The 6,784-nt window shown below is 27.7% G+C and overlaps 1 long non-coding RNA gene across 1 annotated transcript in view; it reads left to right on the forward strand.

Moving 5' to 3' along the window:
• Positions 1–6,784, forward strand: part of LOC122352079 — a 37,221-nt gene that overhangs the window by 26,950 nt on the left and 3,487 nt on the right. The window lies entirely within an intron of this gene.

Here is a 6,784-nt window from a genome sequence, read left to right on the forward strand (position 1 = left end):
TTCTTATTATAATCTATAATATAAACTCCACCACCAGTGGACCTTCATGTCACTACTGTTCACCTTGATCTTGATGTCGGTCTCAAAGTTATATTGACCCTTTAACCCTCTCCTCTGCTGACATCTGAAGCGTCGTCCATCCAAGCGGCCTGCTGATGTCCTTTTTGTGCTTGAGGAGCTATTGAGGGTCAGCTATTAAATACATCACAGCTGACCGAGAGTTAAACAAATGTTACTTTTATTATTATTATTACTTATCTACAATCCGCTAACCCTATGTCAACACAATTGGAGTGCAAAAAACCCCTGAAAAGCAGACTACACTTTTTCTCTAAAGAAAGATTGGTGTGTGTGTGTGTGTGTGTGTGTGTGTACATGTATGCGTTTTATTTATTTTGTAATAATTGTTTCACAGACGTCATCGCCACTTTCTCTTTCTCTATGAATATGTTATGAAAACGACTCTTTCACCACAACATCAACAGTATTGTTTTTCTTTCTTTTTAGCAAAGTTCTGGGGCTATTGAATGAAATACACATAAAATGTTCATTAATTCTGGAGAAAAAAAGAGATTGTTGATTTTAGTCTGTTACATTTTAGACACAGAAATTAGGAAACATTTAGTGTTGAATGTTAAGATAAATGCATAGAAATATATGTCTTAAGGGTGTAATTAAAAAGAAAACATTAAATATGTCCAACCCAATAGACCCCACCACTTTTTTATTTTGTTTCTTTGTTGCAAAAGCTTTTATTTTATTTTAATATATTTATTTTTATATTATATTTTTATATTTGTGTGTATATATGTATGTGAATTTTGTTCATTTTTTCCTATGTGCTTTTAAGTTGCATTTAAAAAAAAAAAAAAAAAAGTATTTTTATGAATGTAGTGATTGGAGATGGGCAGTGAAGATGGCGCGGTTCTGCTCTTCTGCGTCTTCCCTCCGTTGCGTTTGAACTCTCCGTTTTCCTATCTGTGATTGCCTGTCATTTATATTCCACCTGTTTTCATGCAAATCATCCTGCTGCACAGGAAGTGGCTTTCTGTTGTTTTCGTGGAAACGCGCGCCTGTTGACTATTTGCTATTGTGATTGAAGTTTAAATTATGCAAATGATGCATTTGTAAGACTTGGCTTTGTTAACATTGTTCCTCAATATTGTAGCGATGCGCGTTTTCCTCTCTGACAAAGTTAGACGAACATTTCCAATCATTTCTTCAGTGTTTTCTGCACATAAAATCATGGGCCGTGGCTTGAAGAGGAGTTTTTCAATGGTTTATTATTAAGATGTCAAATGGTTGTAGTGTAAAAACACAAATATGTGATCGGTCAGTGTTCATGATGGTCATACAGTCTTCTCCTGTCTAATTAGGCAGTTTTTGATGAGATTAACATTTTATTATTATTATTTATTTTTATTATTATTATTATTATTATTATTATTATTATTATTATTATTATTATTATTATTTTATTTTTACTTTACTTTTTGTGCTTGTTCCTGAAAGGTTTATTTTTATTTTTATTTTTTAATAAAGATATTTTAAAATATTTTATTTGTAATTTTACATTTCTAACAAAAATTAATGTATAAATAAATATAAAAAGTAAAATGATAATACAAAATGTGCTATCTTTTTTCCATATTTTTTTATATTTTAAAGATTAAAATATTGTAAACCAAACAATATTAAAAGAAAAATGTTTTTAAACAGACGTAAGCAGTTTTTGTTATAAAATTAAATGTAAAAAAAAATCACTTGGTAATTTTGGATTTTTTTTTTTATTAAATGTAAATTAAATAATTTTATTAAATTAAAATATTTTATTAATTTTTTTATTTATTTTTTCATTACACATACCTGAAAAAACGCTTTCCTAAAATTACTTTCTTTTGTCTTTCTTTCCATCTGTGTCTTCAAAACGCGCTGAGAGATTTTAATGAAAGTTATTAAAGCGCCCCGTCCTTCATTGATCAGCTGCCCATTTAAGACTTTCGTGGGCTTCGGTTTTCAATTTGACATAAATGCCTGTAATTTAGACTAATTACTCTAATGATCTTCAGGAAAAGGCTGTAATCTCACAAAAGACATGCTAGTATTCAGCGCAGTAATTTCCCATCCACTGAATTCAGCAGAGGCCGAGTTGAGCCGAATTCTCCACTTTCTTGCTTTTGATTAAAAATAAATTGGATGTTTGCGCTGGTGTTTCATGACCCTAATTTGATCTTCATCTTGTCTTATCAGACACGTATGATGGTGTGATGTCACCAGAGGCAGAAAAGCAGCCGCTGTAAACAAGCGTTTGTGTAATCAGGTGTAATAAGCCTGGAGTAATTGCGTCTCACAAGTGTTATCTGCAATTTTCTCTTTCTCGGTGAGTCTTATGAAAACACATCTCTAGGTCATGTTTCAGAACAAATATGAAGAAAATTAGTTCCGTGACAATTATGCATGTTTTTAAAGTCTTATTTGTATCTATATGCATCGTGACTTTTTTTTTTTTTTTGTTTGTTTCTAGAAATATCCATTATGCGTAATGTACTTCGTTTTTGTATAATAGAAAGAAATCTATTTTTAAAATGTATATGAATTAAATTAAATTAAATAATATAATTACAATTCTCAGACTTGTATAATTTAACCAAAAATAATGTATTAATTCTATACAGTTGCAATAAAATGTAATAATTATATAATTATAATAAAAAATACAAATATATTTAAAAGTAAAAATATTGCTTATTCCTTTTACATCAGCAATTTTTTTTATTTTATAATTTTTTTTTTCATTCTTTTCAGATGTTATGAAATGCTTTCACTGATTGTAGGTTCAAACTGGTCGTATATCAATATTAGGAGTGTGTTCTCAAAGTTTCCTTAAATTTCCTGTTCTTTGTGAAATGCAAGCGATAATAAATGGGATGAAAGCACTGGCGCTGTGCAGCGTCGGTGCTTTTTAGACGGAGTAATAATATCACTTTAGATCCTGACTCGCTCTCTCTGCTCTAATGTAATGAAACAGCAGGGTCACATGACTTTAACCTGCTCTTTTCTTCATAAACCAAACCGATTTTGAATGAGAACTTTCTTTTATGATTTTCAATGTTATTTGTCATTGTCCAGAATTGTCACGTCTCCAGTGAAGTGGTTTAAGTCTTCTCGGCTTCAAGTCAGGGTCGTTGCTGTGACCAGAGGCTCGAGCAGTAATTCTGATCTCTTCCAAAACAAATCATCTGATTGGTCATGCCATGTTCAGTGTTTTTTTTTTTTTTTTATTAATTTAGCAGAAGCCTCTATCCAAAGTGACTTACAAAGGAGGAGTGCAACAAAGTGATTCATACTAAAGAGGCAATAACATGATTAGAACTAGTCAATAGCAGAAGGATGCTTTCATCATCATTTTCATATTATATTGTTTTTTATGTAATTGTTCATAGTCATCAACAAATAATACTAAAATATTATTAATGTATACATTAAGCATAATAATAATAATAATAATAATAATATTATATTATAATAATAATAAATTATTATTATTATTATTATAGGAATTAATCATAAATAATTATAACCATTTTTATTTCCCAGTGCCTATTATCGTTGTTTGGTTTTATACCTATAAATATTATACATAACTATTTTAATTACTAATTCTAATATTATTATTATTATTATTATTATTATTATTATATTATAGGAATTAATCATAAATAATTATAACCATTTTTATTTCCCAGTGCCTATTATTGTTGTTTGTTTTTATACCTATAAATATTATACATAACTATTTTAATTACTAATTTAATATTATTATTATTATTATTATTATTATTATTATTATTATTATTATTATTATTACTTATATTTAACATACGTGTTAATTACTAATCCTATCTATATCATCATCTTGTTGTTTTTGTTATTATTATGTAAATATTATTATAATTACTATTTTAATTACTAATTCAATTCATATTATTATTATTTTTATTATTATTATTTAGTTTATGCTTTGAAATATTATACATTAGTGTTAATTACTAATTCTATTTATATCTTCATCTTATTTTGTAGTAGTTATAAAGTATCTAATAATATTTATAGAATTATTATATGAAATATTATTATTCTTAAGCTGTTAAGAGACTATTATTAAAACGGAAATCTAAAAGCTGTTTTTGGTTGGGGATCTCCAGGCTCCTTTGGTTCTTGTTGTTTGGTGTCTTTACTTCCTGTTTTGCTCAGACTCGTTGTAAGTGTCAGAGTCGTGTGAGCGTAAAGAGCGCGGCCTGACCTCGGCCGTCAAAGCCACTGCTATTCTTTATTCCTCTCCTCTCATCTGTCTGTGACTCGAGCGAGCTGTGCTTTGATCCTGCAGCGAGATGTGATAAGAATAGAGGAAAACCTCTTAGAACTTGTTTGTTGTTGTGTTTCTGATCCTGCGTGTTTTATGGTGGATGAGTGTGTGTGATTCTGTCAGGAAACTGAAATCAGAATAATCTTAAATCAATCGCTTAAAAAAACACTTTGCAATAAAGTTAACATTTCCTAGCAATGAGTAATAAATTATATTGCATTATATGACTCTATGTATAATTATATAATATTAAATTGTCTCTTAACGTTGTTAAAATTAACTGGGATTAATAAATGCTTTAGAAGTATTTTCCATTTTAGTTAACTAATGTAGCAAACTAATGTTAACTAACAGCTTTATAATAAAGTGTTACTTAAATATAAAAATATAATGATGGAAAATTAATAATGATACATAATATAATTATAAATTGTATCTTTTTTATTTTATTTTTTTACAATTAATCCTGTTAGATTCTCATCACTGTAATTAGTATTTTTTTATGTATGCGTGTGTATTAAACAGTTTTTTTATATAAATATGAAATAAAAATATTATGCAATATTTAAATTTTATTTAAAATTAAATTAAATCATATGAATGTATATATTAAAATAAAACATGCATTTAAAAATCTAACATGATTCACCAATAATAAATGCATTTATTAATGATTTGTCATGGAAGTACAGTTACATTTTTTTTTTTTTTTTTTTTTGATTAAAATAAATTCTTTTGATTTTAAGGTGACACACAGACATGTTTTTGAGAGTTCATCCAGTGGCATTTCAGCATTTAGCGACATTTTAAACCGTGCAACATTTTCTGGTGGACTCTTGTTAACAAACACAAGCAGCTGCCGGTCACTCAAGACACACGTTTGTTTGCTCGGGATGTTTTCTCTTCCATCACTTTGACTCTGTCATGTGTTGTTCTTCACCAGCAGCGTGTGTTTCATCAACTGTGTGTCAATATCTGCTGTGCTCCACGTCAGATTAATTCAGCAGTTCCTGCTCATTAAAGCCGTCATCAATTTAAACGAACAGGACTCTCTCTGTTGTTCATTTGTAGTCAAGACACCCTTTTGTTTGTAGGCTAATCTCGTTATTATTACTAGAAATTCATCTTTTAATGTCTTTTTTTTTATGCATCTAATCATTACACAAATACAAATGTTATATGCAGTACAAGTAAAAATGTAGTAAATATGACAAAAATAAAGTAAGTTATATCTGTGCATACCAGTAGCTAATTAATTAAAAATGCAAATATTTGGCATATATATATATATATATATATATATATATATATATATATATATATATATATATATATATATATATATATATATATATATATATATATATATATAATTTTTTTTTTTTTTTTTTTTTTTACTTTTTGCATATATCTATGCATTTTATCCATATGTTTTGTCATTTAATTTTTCCTTTTAATGCATTGGTATTATTAGACTGCAAAAAAGCTAATTGACCCACGCACACCAAATTAGTAGCTAATGAAATATTTACTCATTTTTTGCGGTGTCTAGTTTTCTTTTGAATAAAGGATGTGATGTAAATATGCTCAAAAGCAAATCGTGTTTAAGATTTCACCGAGGAAGAAAAAGCATTACGGAAATTGAAACTGATTTTAAATATGCATGCAAATATCATTAGGTTGTTTAAAAGATTTTCTTTTTTTTTATGTGTGTCAGAGCCGCCCACAGAAGACCCGTATCCCTTCTTTTGCAGTCCGTATAAAATCACAAATTATTTTGCTTGTCAGTCTGTGTGATTTGCCGTAATGCAGATGCACCCTAAGCGATAATGATGCTGACATTTACATTCTGTGCACTGCTACAAGATTTAAACACTTACTGGAAGTTTGTTTTAATGCTGTTCTACACTTTATTAAATGACATTATGGCCATAATCATTCAATTAAAATCTGTAGTATAATTTTTAAACTTTTATTTATTTAACTTTGCATTTTTAATACCTTTTTTTTTTTCCTTTTTTTCCCCTTTTTTTGCATTATTGCATTTTATAACATATGTAAAATAAATGTAAAAATAATAAAACCTTTATGATGTATAAAAATTTGATTTGGTTCATTGTATTGTGAAAGTAAAACATGTTTTAATTTCAGAAGCAATGGACTATGTATTATTTAATAATAATAATAATAAGTTATTTTAAATAATAATAATAATAATAATAATAATAATAATATTGTTTTAATAAAGGGTAAAAGAAAAAAACATCATGTGTAAACCTTATAAAACTGCATAAAATTTATGCATTTTTTTTCTTTTTGGTTTTGTCAAAATGCAAAAAGAGGGAAAGGATTTATGCTCTTAAGAAAAATGTTTTATAAATACACATTCATATGGTTTTATAGTAAGATATGAGTGTC

The sequence above is a fragment of the Puntigrus tetrazona genome, chromosome 9 (assembly GCF_018831695.1).
Source record: "Puntigrus tetrazona isolate hp1 chromosome 9, ASM1883169v1, whole genome shotgun sequence".
NCBI classification, from domain to species: domain Eukaryota; kingdom Metazoa; phylum Chordata; class Actinopteri; order Cypriniformes; family Cyprinidae; genus Puntigrus; species Puntigrus tetrazona.